Source organism: Aquarana catesbeiana, linkage group LG03 (genome assembly GCF_042186555.1).
Source record: "Aquarana catesbeiana isolate 2022-GZ linkage group LG03, ASM4218655v1, whole genome shotgun sequence".
Classification (NCBI taxonomy): Eukaryota; Metazoa; Chordata; class Amphibia; order Anura; family Ranidae; genus Aquarana; species Aquarana catesbeiana.
In genome coordinates, this window is record NC_133326.1 from 96,654,364 (window position 1) to 96,671,245 (window position 16,882).

Consider the following 16,882-nt stretch of genomic DNA (forward strand, 5'->3'; position numbering starts at 1 on the left):
TTAGTGCAAAAAAAAAAGAGGTGATCAAATGCCACCAAAAGAAAGCTCTATTTGTGGGAAAAAAAGGACATCAATTTTTTTCGGTATACAGTGTCGCACGACCGCGCAATGGTCAGTTAAGATAGCGCAGTGCCGTATCGCAAAAAATGGCCTGGTCAGGAAGGGGGGTGAATAGCTAATATGGTATGGCACTTTACTATTAATAAAGCAGCTTAGACTAAAATGGGGAAATGCAAAGTGGTCATATGAAGGTGTAATGGATGCATTACATTGGTTAGGTTGTCTTTGTAAAGGTGAATATTAAGCCAGGAATGTACTGGAGATTATATTTATTGGAAATACTAAACATTTTTATGGTGTGCAGAAGAGAGAACTACCATGCTTGACAAACCATGCACAAAAACATTCCTTCCTGCAACACACAGATAAAGGTGCAGTACAGCATTTATTGTCGCAGACTCAGATTCCAGCTCTCACACATATTATATTGCTATTGTCAAATATGAAAGAAGCATTTACATATTCAGTTGATGTCAACAGACATATAGAGTGGTGATAACCTATATTGTAAAAGGAAGCAGAGAGCAGAGCGGTGTGTACAGATAGTTGATGCACATACCTATAGGCAGAGAAAGTTTAAAGCATACCTTTAACAAGCAGTCCTTGCAGCCTGTGATTGCTATGGTCCATAACCACTTTGGGGGTTCTTTTCACAAAATGTCTCATAATGAAATAGATGGATTTTCAAAAATGGAGGTGCAATGGGGCTGATTTATAAAAAGTGGAGGAAGGAAAATTCGAGAAGTTGCCCCAACAATTCATTTTTTACCTCATTTTCTTAAGACATAAAATATGAAACCTGACTTAGACAACTGCTCTTTGTTTTCTCCTGATTTTTATGGGGCTGATTTACTAAAAGTGGGGAGGGCAAAATTTGGTACAGCTCCGCATAGAAACCAATCAGCTTCCATTTTTGTCAAAGCTTAATTGAACAAGCTTAGAAGTTAGAAGCTGATTGGCTACCATGCACAGCTGCACCAGATTTTGCACTCCCCATGATTCCTTTATATCAGTGTTCTCTAAACTGCAGCCCTTTGCTTGTTTTTATCTGGCCCTTGGGGTATTATTCACCTCACTGTCAGCAACAGTGGGGCATAGTTCCTGCCACTGACTCCAATGATTGGGCACTTTTCCTCCTACTGACACAGATGATGGGGCACTTTTCCTCCCACTGACACCAATGATGGGGCACTAGTTATCCCATTGACAGCAATGATGGGGCATTATTCCTCCTACTTACACCAACAATGGGGCACTATTCCACCCACTGACACCAACAATGGGGCACTATTCCACCCACTGACACCAACAATGGGGCACTATTCCTCCCACTTACACCAACAATGGGGAACTATTCCTCCCACTGACACCAACGACGGGTCACTATTCTTTTCCTTAATGCTAAAGATGGGGCACCAACAATAGGACACCCCCCCCCTATACCAAAGAGGGGACTATGGGGTTGATTTACTAAAACTGGTGCACTCAGAATCTGGTGCAGCTGTGCAATGGTAGCCAATCAGCTTCTAACTTCAGATTGCTCAGTTAAGATTTGGCAATAAAACCTGGAAGCTGATTGGTTTCTATGCAGAGCTGTACCAGATTTTGCACTCTCCAGTATTGGTAAATAAACCCCACTGTCTACTTCCATTGACAAAAAGACATGTTATACTCCCACTGGCCACAGTCCAGCCCTCCTAAAGTTTGAAGGACAGTAAACTGGCCCTTTGTTTAAAAAGTTTTGAGACCCCCTGCTTTATAGTAATCCCAGTGTGAACTTAATGTGGTTGTAAACCCTTACAGACTATGTTTACCTACAGGTAAGCCTATAATAAGGCTTACCTCTAGGTACTGGAAATATTTCCTAAACCTGCATGGTTTAGGAGATATTTGCAGTAAACGCTTGTGCCAACGTCATTGGCGCATGTGCACTGAAGAAAGGGCAGAATCATGCAGTTTATACAGGGCCCATGCTGTGACTGTCGACTCTCGCGCATGTGCGGGAGTGACCTCACGGGACTCGTCACGCGACTCCGGCCAGCCACAGAGCCGGAGTCCACGGCCCCGGAAGGAAGAGGGGTGAAGATGGAAGCGGCCATCAGCGGGGAAATCGGGGACATCACGGGCTTCGTTTGCAGGTAAGTGGCACATAATGGGCTAGTATGCAATGCATACTAGCCCATTATGCTTTTACCTTGCAGGGAACAGAGAGGAAGTAAAACCAATCAGGATTTACTTTCTCTTTAAAGTAGTATTAAACCTTCGGCATTTAAGCTTATCTCATTAAGCACAATACAATAAACATTGCTAGTAAACTTTATATTAAAATGTTTAACCCAGCATGTGCAGTATACAACTTTTTTTTATGTAACTTTAATGCTGTGGGCTCCTGCTTTCTCAGTGCTGCTTCCCTGAAATTCCATTTTTCACAGGAAAGAGTTAATAGTGGACAGTGCAGTTTCCAGCCAGTCTGTTAGCTTGGAAAAGGGAGAAGGAGGAAGGAGGAGGAGGGGAGTGCTTTGCCACCCTAGACTATGGTGCTGTGTGTTTCTATTGATGCACACAGTGTCGGTAGACACAACTCTAGTCCCTGCAGGCAAGGGTGGCTCTATAGGATGCTGAAGGAGGAAAGAGCCACCCAGAAACAGGAAACCTGCGGCAGTAGTCATGGCACCAACTTAAAGTGATTGTAAGGGTTCGTTTTTTTGTTTTTTTAAATAACAAACATATCATACTTACCTCCACTGTGCAGCTTGTTTTGCACAGAGTGGCTCTCGTGGCTCCTCCCCACATCAAATAACCACCTAGGAGAAGCGCTCTCCCAAGGGGGTTACTTTGCGGGCGCGCTTCCGAGTCCAGCATTCGGCGTCCATAGCTGCCGAATGTATGACTCGGCCCCGCCCCCTCGTCACCCGCGTCATTGGATTTGATTGACAGCAGCGGGAACCAATGGCTGCGCTGCTATCAATCTATCCAATCAAGAGTCAGGAACCCCCTGCAGAGAGAAAGCGCGTCCCCGAAAGTTCCAGGGCTCAGGTAAGTAAAACGGGGGGCTGGGGGGCCGGTCACTGACAGGTGTTTTTTCACCTTAATGCATAGGATGCATTAAGGTGAAAAAACACGAAGGTTTACAACCCCTTTAAGCTGGAATATAGGCAAGGATTAAATTAAACTGCATACTAAGTATGTGATTAAATCAGACGCTGAATGTGCTTAAAAATGGAGGGTTTAATATCACGTTAAGTACAGTGTGCGCTTCACTTATCATTTACTTAAAGTGAACCAGTCTTGAGTGGGCTTATAGAACAATGTGAATAACCAGATCTAAATCTAAATTATGTAAAGTTGTTGCAGTGCCACCCCTCCTATATTGAGTTTTACTTCTTTTATCCTGGCCTATCTTGCAGTATGCTCAAAGCTGACATTCATTAGACTCTGCTAGGCGGATATAGACCTCTCAGCCATGTGAGCAATTCTCAGCTTCCTCACCACTCCACTCCAATTATTGTCTGCTCTTCCTACAGAGTGTGTAACCCTACACCAGACATTTCCTACAGGTCAAATCCCATTAGCACAAGCATGACCCCCAGATCTACTTAGGTTTTTTCTTTGTATAAACCATTTAATTGTCACTGTCTTTGTTGGCCAGCAGCTGCCTCCAGTTCTGTGCTCCTACCTCCAATTGTGTACATTGTCTAATTTCTCAGCATGAGGCCGGGTTCACACTGGTACGGCAAACACTCCGACATTGGGAGCTCATGTCGCATGACGTGTGAAAACCAATGTTTCCCTATGAGAGCTGTCTTAACTGGTCCAACACAAGTCGGTCCGACTTTGAAAATACTCCCTGCACTACTTTGGTCCGACTTTGATCCTATTTCAGCCCATTGAATATCACTGAAGTCGGATATCTGACCTGCCGGACTGCATGCTCGGATAAGGGTCTGGTTTGGATCTTGGGGGGGGGACCCCTTAAAATCCATAGCGGTCTGGTATGGTCTTGGAGGGGGAACCCATGTCGGTTTTTTTTTTTTTCCAAATTTGGCATGGAGTTCCCCCTAAAGATTCATACCATACACAAAGTGCCTGCATTGTCGGGATCACTGAAGTCGGACGGATGTCGGACTTCAAATTGCAAGGGCAAAGTCAGATCCACAGTCGTACGACTGTCATGTCGTACCAGTGTGAACCCGGCCTAAAGCAGAAATACAAAACTTTTTTGTATTTATAATATATTTATTATATTTAATTATTTATACACACACACACACTATATTGCCAAAATCAGCAATCAAGCATCCCAGTCTTAGTCCGTAGGGTTCAATATTGAGTTGGCCCACCCTTTGCAGCTATAACAGCTTAAAAGTTTTCTGAGAAGGCCGTCCACAAGGTTTAGGAGTGTGTCTATGGGAATGTTTGACCATTCTTCCAGAAGTGCATTTGTTTTGTCAGTCACTGATGTTGGACAAGAAGGCCTGGCTCGCAGTCTCCACTCTAATTCATCCTAAAGGTGTTCTATCAGGTTGAGGTCAGGACTCTGTGTAGGCCAGTTAAATTCTTCCATCTCAAACTCGCTCATCCATGTCTTTATGGACCTTGCTTTGTGCACTGATGCGCAGTCATGTTGGAACAGAAAGGGGCCATCCCCAAACTGTTGCCACATTGTTGGGAGCATAAAATTGTCCAAAATGTCTTGGTATGCTGGCGCCTTAAGAGTTCCCTTCACTGGAACTAAGGGGCCAAGTCCAACCCCTGAAAAACAACCCCACACCATAATCCCCCCTCCACCAAACTTTACACTTGGCACAATGCAATCAGGCAAGTACCGTTCTCCTGACAACCGCCAAACCCAGACACGTCCATCGGATTGCCAGACAGAGATGCGTGATTCATCACTCCATGTCCCCACTGCTCTGGAGTCCAGTGGTGGCGTGCTTTACACCACTGCTTCCGAAGCTTTGCATTGCACTTGGTGATGTAAGGCTTGGATGCAGCTTCTCGGCCATGGAAACCCATTCCATGAAGCTGTCTATGCACTGTTGTTGTGCTAATCTGAAAGTCACATAAAGTTTGTAGGTCTGTAGCTATTGACTCTGTAGACGGTTGGCAACTTCTGCACACTGATCATTTTACGTGGCCTACCACTTCGTGGCTGAGTTGCTGTTGTTCCTAGTTTCTTCCACTTTGTTATAATACCACTAACAGTTGACCATGGAATATTTAGTAGCAAGGAAATTTCACATATGGACTTATTGCACAGGTAACAACCTATGAATTCACTGAGCTCCTGGGAGCAACCCATTCTATATATTATACAAGATTTATATAGTGCCAACAGTTTACACAGTACTTTTCAACATAGGGCAGACAGTACAATTACAATACAATTGAATACAGGAGGAATCAGGAATCTACAGTTGTTAGGTGGGGGCAGGATAGGCCTCTCCGAAGAGTCGGACAGACTGGGGTATTGAGTTCCAGAGAATAGGAAAGGCTCTGGAGAAGTCTTGGAGGCCAGCATGGAAGGAGGTAGAGAGCAGGAGATCTTGGGAGGAACGAAGACAAAGATTTGGTTGATATTTTGAGACAAGGTTAGTGATGTAACTGGGGACAGAGTTGTGGATGGCTTTGTAAGTTATTGTTAGTATCTTGAATTTAATTTGTTGGGTGAGCGTAAGCCAGGTGAGGTATCGGTAGATATATATCTATATATATCTATATAGATATAGATATATCTATATAGATCTATACTGTATATTTGAGAGAGTTCACAATATTTTACCTATTTCCTATTTCTATTAGTGAGTGTTATTGTTTAAAAACCTAGTTTGTACATATGTAGGCCCTCTTTCCAGCTTTGTATAATTTGGTCTCTGCTTTTCCCAGGAGTCTATACGGAGCTTCAAGACAAATTTCAGGCATCTCCTGCAATAGAAGTTTCATTTTTTTTTTAATTCACGCCTGTAAGTATGCAGACACTGGATACAATTCTTGCAGTGTATATAAATCATCTAGATGGGGATTGTTTTAGTCTCAGCAAAAGCAGAGAGACACTATACCTATTTAAGGTCCAAAGGTGTATCTGGTATACCCTCCAAAATCTAAGCTTGACGTGAACTTGCGCTTTGCTCATGCAGGTTCATTTCAAATTATCCCTCCTCAATATATCCCTGAATATACTCACCTCCTTTTCTCTGCCCTGCTGAGAGTGTAGTAAAGTCCTGTGTACACTACGTGTCATGGCTTACATAGGGCTATGGAATCCTGTGTGACAGAGCTGATTGGTCCCGCCATGTCGCATGAAGTACTAGGAATGTTTCTTTTTTTTTGGGAAAGGAAGGTATATTTTGGGGAGGGGTGGGCAGGTTTGTGTTGCCAACGGAAGCAGCTGCCTCGCTGCCTCAAGCGGGAGTCATGGAGGCTGCACAGTGGGTGGCAGCATTGAGGATGGAGTGTCCATACTGGACACTAAGTCCTCAGTGCATGTTCAGCCCCCATGCTGCACAAAATCATTGGTTGCTATTGGGCAGATGCCCTAGCAACCAAAGATACTTTGCGGCCTGTCCGCCAACATCCTTGCACCTAACAGCTTGAGGGAGGCAGTAGAATAATGTCCGCCACAAGGGGGCATCAATCCCCGGCACAGCCTTGGAGAAGAAGGATTAAAGAAAATCTGTTGCTTTGTCCGGAATGGAAGTGCAGGTTTCCTTTATGTGCTAATTCTACTCCGCTACAACCTTTACTCCCCCTTCTTTGCAGCTTAAAGGAAATTGCTAGTTTCTTGGCTATCACATTGATCTAATTACTTCAATTAATTCTTTGTCACTGACTCAGAAAAAGGATACAGATCAGGTCAGATGTTCATACTTCTCTACCATTTTCCTGATCTGCATGCAGGTCCTGGGCCAATGTCTCAGATGGTATTGAAGCCAGAGACAGCCAGGCAGCCAGCATTTTGAGAAGAAGGCCAGCAATAGCAGTCAAAATATCTGTACAGTTTTCTTTATTTTCTGTCACATTTCTGTGAAGCCTTATAGCTCACCTCCAAACAGCTCTAAACCTGAATCAAGAGGAAACAACCGCTTGCATCATGGACAATGAAATTGTGTTTACATACAGCATTGTATATTTGTATATCCAATAACCCTGCAGCTTCCTAAGTGAACTAATTGTACATTCTCTGCATTCAATGCCATGTTCACCGAAAAGGTGGTTACTGGATGTGCAGGAGTTATTTTTAGCATCAAAAATAAAAATAAAAAAACAGCAGAAAAAAAATCAATACACCTTATTTCATTGATTAAAGATTAAAGATGGAACAGGAGCAGGAGTCGGAAAATAACACGTTCTGGATCCCTGGTTTTCAGCTATGGGTCAGTGAATCTGAAAGCCGGCATGCTTCTGCCTTGTCCACAGATTTATGCACTAAGTGTATTTATGGCTCACTAGTGGTTAGTATGGATGCACTAACATAAATCATCTCTACTTTAATATGTTCACTTTATATATGATGTAAACATACCAGCTAACACCATGACTATTACAATAAATCTTAATATATATTATATACACAAACACCAAAGGGGAGCATGTGCAAATGCTCCAAATTACATTTAGATTATATCAGTTGGTATGCTTGCAAATTGGACTGGGAGCTGATATTATAAAGTACATTTAGCTTGATCCATATAAGCTGATTTAATAAAGGCAAATAGGCTGTTTGCTTTGCAAGGGAAGTTAAAAGGGAATTTTCACTTTACAAAGAATACCCAATCACATGCAAAGAAAATTAAAAAAGCAGCCTTTTTTGCTTGAACATGATTGGGTAATGGAAGTCAACAGCTCTGCAAAGTGCAGCTTGTATAGTGGACAGTCTATTTGCCTTTAGAGCTAGTTCACACTACTGCACTGCAATTTGGACATAGCGCAAGTGTATCCAAGGTTTCTCGCATTTTACTTGTGGGTTTAGCCACTGTCCTATAGACTTCTATTAGGTTGCACGTATTTACCGCGTTTTCTAAAAGTCAGTGTATGCTGCATCTTTGCTGCGCTTTCAGAAATCAAGCAAAAAAGGTTGAACCTAATAGAAGTGTATGGGACTGCGACTAAAATGCACGAAAACCAATGGCTCGGTTTTCACAGATCCCCAAGAGGAGAGCTGCTGACTGTCAATCAGCAGCTCTCCTCTCTGCTCCTCCATGCTCATTGAAGCGCTGAGCTGTGGAGGGGCGGGGAGTGGCCGTCTCAGCAGCTTGCTGAGACTGCCATCAATCAAGGCAGCTGGCAGATCCAGACTTGGAAGCTGGGATGACGCGTTGCCTCGACTGATTCCAGAGACGTCAGTGGAGAGCTGACTTCAGACCACTCTCCGCTGAAAACGGGTCGCAGGACTGCAAAACGAATTGCACTCTTGTGACACTTAGGAGAAGCCCAGCCTAAAAAGCTCAGGCTGGACTATTCCTTTAGTCAATCAACCCCATAGAGTTTAGTGAGGGAAAAAAAAGGTGACCAAATATTGATGTGGCCCACACCAATGTCTACTAGTCCTAAGCTGAGCATGTGAAGCTGGTGTTTTATTGCAGCCAGTGCATTCCTTCTTTGTGTCTATTCTTTGCATTCTTCTGTCAGTTTAGTAATGTTTATTGAATGAAGCCCCACACTATTCTCTAGCATCCTAAAGCCTATCAAAAAAAATACTTTAGTATTGTTTGGAATTAGGTAGGTGCAACCCTAATGCCGCGTACACACGACCGGACTTTACGGCAGACTTTGTCCAGCGGACTTTTCGACAGACTTTACGACAGACACACGCTAACAACCAAAGTCTGATGGATTCGTACGTGATGAGGTACGGCCGGACTAAAACAAGGAAGTTGATAGCCAGTAGCCAATAGCTGCCCTAGCGTCGGTTTTTGTCCGTCAGACTAGCACACAGACGAGCGGACTTTTCGACTCGAGTCCGTCGAAAAGATTTGAAACATGTTTCATTTCTAGGTCCGTCGAACTTTTGGGGAAAAAAAGTCAGCTGGAGCCCACACACGATCGATTTGCCTGACGGGCTCCGGTCCGCAGGACCAAGTATGCTGTAAAGTCCGGTCGTGTGTACGCGGCATTAGGAAATCTACTACAGCCCTTTGCATTTTTTTTAAACTCCATTTGGCCCTGTTTTATTCCAATATGACATCTCTGCTCTAAGCAAAGTTCTGGCTCCAGAATAAATGTACCAGCCTGAACCAACATTGAAGTCCCCCTGCAGGGGAGAGCTATTGATACTGAGACCAAAGTTGCTTCACAGGCAGACCTTTCATTGATAACCATGGGAGAGGAGAGCTTTCCTCTCTCACTATTCTTATACCGTTGGATCTTCCGTAACATTCTATAGTGACTCAGGTAATGTGAAACCCGAACATGCTCACTGAAAGGATTGCAATGATTTGTTTGAAAATAACTGCAAGTGACAAAAAATGCTTTTGACACGTGCAGGCTTAGTATCGCTTGTGGCCCCACCTTGTTGGCTTTGTTCATGTATATGATTTTGTGTATATCTTGTGTATGTATGTCCTACAAAGTAATGCTAAGGTTTACATGGAAATATAATCAAGAGTGTTAGTTATAACAAGAGGCTGGAAGGGGTAAATGCCAATAAGAGAGAATGGACAGCAATTATATTTTCCGACTGCCTATATTTTATTTTTTAGTATTTGCTATTCTTTACCTATAGCTAATTATATGAGATAATGTCTGCCTTCCTTTTATACCCTCTAAATAGGTTATTTATTTATTTTTTGTTTTTTTATTGTAGACATTAGGATCTGACATCTGCAGTATATGAGAAACACTTTTTTAAACCTGTTTTGTGCTGGCCCTGTGTTCTGTTGGTGCTCTATAGAAGTTAGTGGGGTTGTTTTACTATAGACAAAAAGGCTGTTCACATTTCAAGGGAAACTGCACTTTTAAGAGAATTATCCCCAGAGATTAGTGAATGAGGTGCTAATAGTTTAATTCAGGCAGGCTCAGAAGAACTGTAAATGGCTGTTACTTTTCTTGATCATGTCATAGTTGTCCAAGGTAGACTTGGGTGCAGACACAACATTGTGATCATTGACCACCATTGGTCTTAAAGTGGAACTAAAAGTCAAAAATAAGGTAAATACATGCAAAGTTTTTTCTGCTAAAAAAAAAAAAAGCAAAAACTTCTTCCATTTGTTCCTAGCGTTTATTTTTTTTATTTATTTATTTTTTTCCATGGAACATGCACAGTGCAGTCTACACCTCCAGCCTTTTCCTGCCTTTATCAACATTTCAGGAATGCACCTGGGTGGTGCAGGAGCTATATCACCAGTGGCTCCCCGACGTCAGACCTGAAAGACGCTGAACAGAGGCAGAAGTTAAGCAGAAAATTTCAGCAATAATGACTGAGAAACGAGAGGGAACACATATATTGCATTGCTGAAGGGGGGCACACTAGAACGTAAGTGTGCATAATGTGCAACTATGTGGTGCGTACTTGCACATTATAGCAGAAGCCCATAAAGACACCCCAAGATAAACCTGTAGCTATCCTGGCATCAATAACATGCAACTTGCACTAAAAAGCAGGCACCTCCAGGTTACTGAGGGAAGGTTTCTTGGAACCATAAAACTAGGGCACCCTGATTTGCTAAGTGACTTGCTGTACTTCATTATTGGTTAGTGAGGCTGCCCATCACAGTGCTAGGCCATTAGTAAAATGCATAAGAGTGGGCACCCTTTAAAGCAGGGTGCCCTTAGCATTTTAGAAAGGCCTGATATTTATGGATCCAGAAATGCTTTATAGAAAATGGTGTTTAGGCACTCAGAGGTCTTCAGTGAAAGTGGCATTTTAAAAACTTCAATATAGACACAGACAAGAACAATTTTAGGTATATGTTTTAAGAAGTCATCTCACTTGCATATGAGCACTCCTTCCATTTTCTGAAACAAATGCTGAATTATATTTAGAGATCCAACTGTCTTTGCTTGAAGTGATGGTTGATGGTTCCTGGAAATACACTTCTATTACTTGGCTTAACTGCTTGACTGCATCAGAGGATCATGTTATTAAATAGTTCCCTTTTTGGTTTCAATGACAGTCACTAGAACCAGTTAACTAAAAATGATTAAGAAATAAATAATCAGTGACATTTAATTCTTAGAAATTAGATGTTTCAGTGAAATGTACAATATACAGCTCAGCATTTGTTCATGGTTTAATCTCTGAATGATAGATTCCTAACAGATCTCACACCTAGTGAAATAAAAACTAAGAAAAATATCAAGCTGAACATTAAGGTTTAATCCCAACCAATCAAGTACATAAAGCTCATTAGTATAAGACGTTGCCGAATATCTTTCGGCTCCATTGGTGAAATGAGGGGTATAAGTTTTTCTGGAACACTCACGTTGCACATTGCAGTATCACCTCAAGACCTAGCAGTCAAGAATTTTAAGGATACACTCCAAACAAACTGGAAAATTAGGCCTTGCATACAGAGAACTCAACCAACCTAGGAGCTATCATGTTCCTCCAGGTACAGCTGTAGAACACAAGCCTATCTCACTTCACCATGTTATCAGCAATTGGTAGCCAAAGAAAACCTGTTGCTGAGGTCTGTGAATATGAAGGTCAGGTATTGTTCTTACCACTACCATTTCGAAGATACACTCCAAACAAACAGGAAAATTAGGCCTTGCATACATAAAAGTCAACCTGCTTAGGAGCTATGGTGTTCCTCCAGACATAGCTGTAGAACACAAGCCTACCCCACTTCCCCTGTTACTGAGAATTGTTATCCGAAGAACACCTGTTGCTGAGCTCTATGAATATGCCAGGCCCGGGAATTGTCCTCACCACTGTAGACTTCCTTTTTTTCTCAGGCACAGATGGGCCTCCTGAGTGTATTTGTGATCAATGTAAGCTCCTGTGGGTTTCCACCCAATTCAGTTTTATTTTAATACCCATAAAATTCACTGAACCTTTTTTATATCCACACACAGATTCCACATAATAGCACTGTTTCCACCAGGTAAACATTATTACTCTATCAGGCTTGGTACACATACACAATTAAGTTAAAACACCATGGAGTTGATTTACTAAAACTGGAGCACTCAAAATCTGGTGCAGCTGTACATGATGATAGCCAATCAGCCAAAAAAGCTAAGTTTAGCTTGTTCAATTAGGCTTTACCCATAAAACCTGGAAGCTAATTGGTTTCTATGCAGAACTGCACTAGATTCTGCAGTTTTAGTAAATCCCCTCCTATATATTATAGGAATGCTTAGGCTGTTTAAACAGGTGTCTACAGATATCACAGGATATTTTTCTAAATCAGCCTTTAATTATTATTATGATTATACAGGATTTATATAGCGCCAACAGATTGCACAGCGCTTTACAATATGAGGGCAGACAGTACAGTTACAATACAATTCAATACAGGAGGAATCAGAGGGCCCTGCTTATTAGAGCTTACAATCTAAAAGGGGGGGGGTCAAGTGATACAAAAGGTAATAACTGTGGGGGATGAGCTGATGCAGAAAATAAATGTACAGCTGTTAGGTGGGGGGCAAGATAGGGCTCTCTGACAAGAAGGGCTTTCAGGGATTGCCTTAGACCCCTTTCACACTGAGGCACGGGCCGCATTAGTTTTAAGCGGCGCTTTACCGCTGTTATATCGGCGCTTTACGGCCGCTAGCAGGGCGCTTTTACCCCCCGCTAGCGGCCGAGTAAAGGGTTAAAACTGCCCGCAAAGCGCCACTGCCGAAGCAATTTGAAGGCCCGTTGATTTCAATGGCAGAGGCGGTTTAGGAGCAGTGTATAGACTGCTCCCGCGCCGCCCCAAAGACGCTGCTTGCAGGACTTTTTTCTTGGTCCTGCAAGTGCACCACCCTAGGGTGAAAGCACTCGGGCTTTCACACTGGGGAGGCTTTAGAGGCGCTTTTCAAGCTCTTTATAGGTGCTATTTTTTGCGCTAAAATGCCTGAAAAGCGCCTTCAGTGTGAAAGGGGACAAAAAGTGGACTTGGGAGACGTCTTGGAGGCGATGATGGGAGAAGGTGACAAGGGAATTAGAGAGCAGGAGGTCTTGGGAGGAATGAAGAGAACAAATATGGTTGGTATTTTGATACTGGGTTAGAGATGTAGTTACATTTTATTTGGTCTTGAAAGTATTCCTCTCTTGCATAGTTACATGTAAGTGTGGAAGACCAGTGGGGTAAAAATTATGGTAATAATAATATAGGGTTAATTTATTAAAGGAATAAAAAAAAAAATATTTAGTTAAAGTGGAACTATAGGCAAAATCTTTTCATTTTGGATAGAGTAAAGAAGGGTTATAATCCCTGTTGGTTTATTTTTGCCATTTGTGCCCTGTTGGGGAGATTTCCCTTCAATTCCTGTCCCATAGCCAAAACAGGAAGTGAGAAGAAATCCATGTAAATTAAGGGAATCCCTTTAGGGACACCCAGGCCATCAGACCTAGTGTCCCTATTGGAAGAGTTCCACTCTATTATTTTTCTGGGGACAACCCAAAATTTGGGATTTTCTTTTACTTTTCCTTTACTTTCACTTTCAATGATAATGGTAAACAGGAGAAATAAAGAGGGTGAATCTCCCTAACGGGGGCACAGACAGAAATGAAAACCTCTCCACTCTATCCAAAACTAACAGAAAAGTTTTGCCTTTAGTTATACGTTAAGTCATGGGTGCTCAACCCGTGGCCCTCCAGCTGTTGCCAAACTACAAATCCCAGGAAACATTGCAAGTCTGACAGTTACAAGCATAACTACAAAAGGCAGAGGCATGATGGGATGGTTCCACAACAGCTGGAGGGCCACACGATTGGATAATTGAAGTGAATTCAACTTTGCTTTGCTCAATAAAGCTAAGTGTACATTTACCACTCCTTTAGTAAATCAGGCACAATGTGTCCAGTTTAGATATAAATAATCCTTTATGGAGCTCTCTTTTTATTCAGGTTCATGAGACAACTCAGTTCAGTGTATGATATACCAATCTGTGATGCAAATAACTGTCTCTGGGCATCACTATTTCTGTCTGTAATCCAAAGCTTCCATGTATCTTTGCAAACTATGGTCATGCATATTTATTAGTGTTTCAGGGTAGGAAGGACTTTCAGTTGATGGCCTGTCTGTGAATGATGCAGTAACTGCTAATGTCCATGGCTGCCTTAAGGTCCTATTCTTACCTATATGCTTTATGGTTTCCATGCATTTTTAACACATGCCAACCATATTATGAATATTAGAAATATTTTCTGAAAAAAATAGAGCATTCTGCAGTTTGACGTTTTTTAGAGATTGCAAAAATGCTAAATGTTACATGGCAGTCTCCGTTTAACTCCCTCTAGGCAGAGTGATATAGTTAAATTTAGCTATATATATATATATATATATATATATATATATATACACTATATTACCAAAAGTATTGGGGTGCCTGCCTTTACACACACATGAACTTTAATGCTATCCCAATCTTAGTCCGTAGGGTTCAATATTGAGTTGGCTCACCCTTTGCAGCTATAACAGCTTCAACTCTTCTGGGAAGGCTGTCCACAAGGTTTAGGAGTGTGTCTATGGGAATGTTTGCAACAAAAAGAAGAGAGGGCGCACCGACCTAGCGCATTACCACTGATAGCGTTTATTAAAAAGTAAAATAACAAGTAAATACTCACAAACAAGCATGAATTACAGGCATGGACATTGACTGCAGGTATGCAGTAACAGACATCAGAATGAAACCGAGACCGGACAACGCTATCAGTGCTAATGCGCTAGGTCGGTGCGCCCTCTCTTCTTTTTGTTTCTTTTTGTAGTTTATGAATGCCCAACATTCTGAAGAGGGCTGCAAGCCGGCAGATACCACTGAAGCTTTCTGGCCTTATCACACACTGATTATCTAGACACTTGAGTGCAGAAGAGAGTTTCTCTTTTGGTTATGGGAATGTTTGACCATTCTTCCAGAAGCACATTTGTGAGGTCAGGCACTGATATGGACAAGAAGGCCTGGCTCGCAGTTTCCACTCTAATTCCTCCCAAAGGTGTTCTATCGGGTTGAGGTCAGGTGCAGGCCAATCAAGTTCCTCTACCCCAAACTCGCTCATCCATGTCTTTATGGACCTTGCTTGGTGCACTGGTCCAAATCATTTGGTGGAGCGGTGTTATTTTTCAGGGGTTGGGCTTGGCCCCATAGTTCCAGTGAAGGGAACTCTTAAGGCATCAGCATAAAAAGACATTTTGGACAATTTTTTTGGTACACCCCTAAGTGAAAATGTCCAAATTGGGCCCAAAGTGTCAATATTTTTTGTGGCCACCATTATTTTCCAGCACTGCCTTAACCCTCTTGGGCTTGGAGTTCACCAGAGCTTCACAGGTTGCCACTGGAGTCCTCTTCCACTCATCCAAGACGACATCATGGAGCTGGTGGATGTTAGAGACCTTGTGCTCCTCCACCTTCCGTTTAAGGATGCCCCACAGATGCTCAATAGGGTTTAGGTCTGGAGACATGCTTGGCCAGTCCATCACCTTTACCCTCAGCTTCTTTAGCAAGGCAGTGGTCGTCTTGGAGTGTGTTTGGGGTTGTAATTACGTGGGAATAGTGCCCTGGAGCCCAGTCTCGGAAGAAGAGGGATCATGCTCTGCTTCAGTATGTCACAGTACATGTTGGCATTCATGGTTCCCTCAATGAACTGTAGCTCCCCAGCGTCGTAAGCACTCATGCAGCCCCAGACCATGACACTCCCACCACCATGCTTAACTTTAGGCAAGACACACTTGTCTTTGTACTCCTCACCTTGTTGCCACCACACACCCTTGGCACCACCTGAAACAAATAAGTTTATCTTCAACTCATCAGACCACAGGACATGGTTCCAGTAATCCATGTCCTTAGTCTGCTTGTCTTAAGCAAACTGTTTGCGAGCTTTCTTGTGCATCATCTTTAGAATAGGCTTCCCTCTGGGACGACAGCCATGCAGACCAATTTGATGCAGTGTGCGGAGTATGGTCTGAGCACTGACAGACTGACCCCCCACCCCTTCAACCTCTGCAGCAATGCTGGCAGCACTCATACATCTATTTCCCAAAGACAACCTCTGGATATGACACTGAACACGTGCACTCAACTGCTTTACCCATGGCAGGGCCTGTTCTGAGTGGAACCTGTCCTGTTAAACTGCTGTATGGTCTTGGCCACCATGCTGCAGCTCAGTTTCAGGGTCTTGGCTAGGGATGAGCTTCGAGTTCGAGTCGAACTCATGTTCGACTCGAACATTGGCTGTTCGCAAGTTCACCGAACAGCGAACAATTTGGGGTGTTCGCGGCAAATTCGAATGCCGCGGAACACCCTTTAAAAGTCTATGGGAGAAATCAAAAGTGCTAATTTTAAAGGCTAATATGCAAGTTATTGTCATAAAAAGTGTTTGGGGACCTGGGTCCTGCCCCAGGGGACATGGATCAATGCAAAAAAAAGTTTTAAAAACGGTCGTTTTTTCAGGAGCAGTGATTTTAATAATACTTAAAGTCAATCAATAAAAGTGTAATATCCCTTTAAATTTCGTACCTGGGGGGTGTCTATAGTGTGCCTGTAAAGGGGCGCATGTTTCCTGTGTTTAGAACAGTCTGACAGCAAAATGACATTTTGAAGGAAAAAACTCATTTAAAACTACCCGCGGCTATTGCATTGCCGACAATACACATAGAAGTTCATTGATAAAAACGGCATGGGAATTCCCCAAAGGGGAACCCCGAACCAAAATTAAAAAAAAAAAATGAAGTTGGGG

General features: G+C 42.7%; 1 protein-coding gene across 10 annotated transcripts in view; it reads left to right on the forward strand.

The window, feature by feature from the left end:
• TJP1 (tight junction protein 1) overlaps positions 1-16,882 on the forward strand; it is a 730,896-nt gene that overhangs the window by 456,855 nt on the left and 257,159 nt on the right. The window lies entirely within an intron of this gene.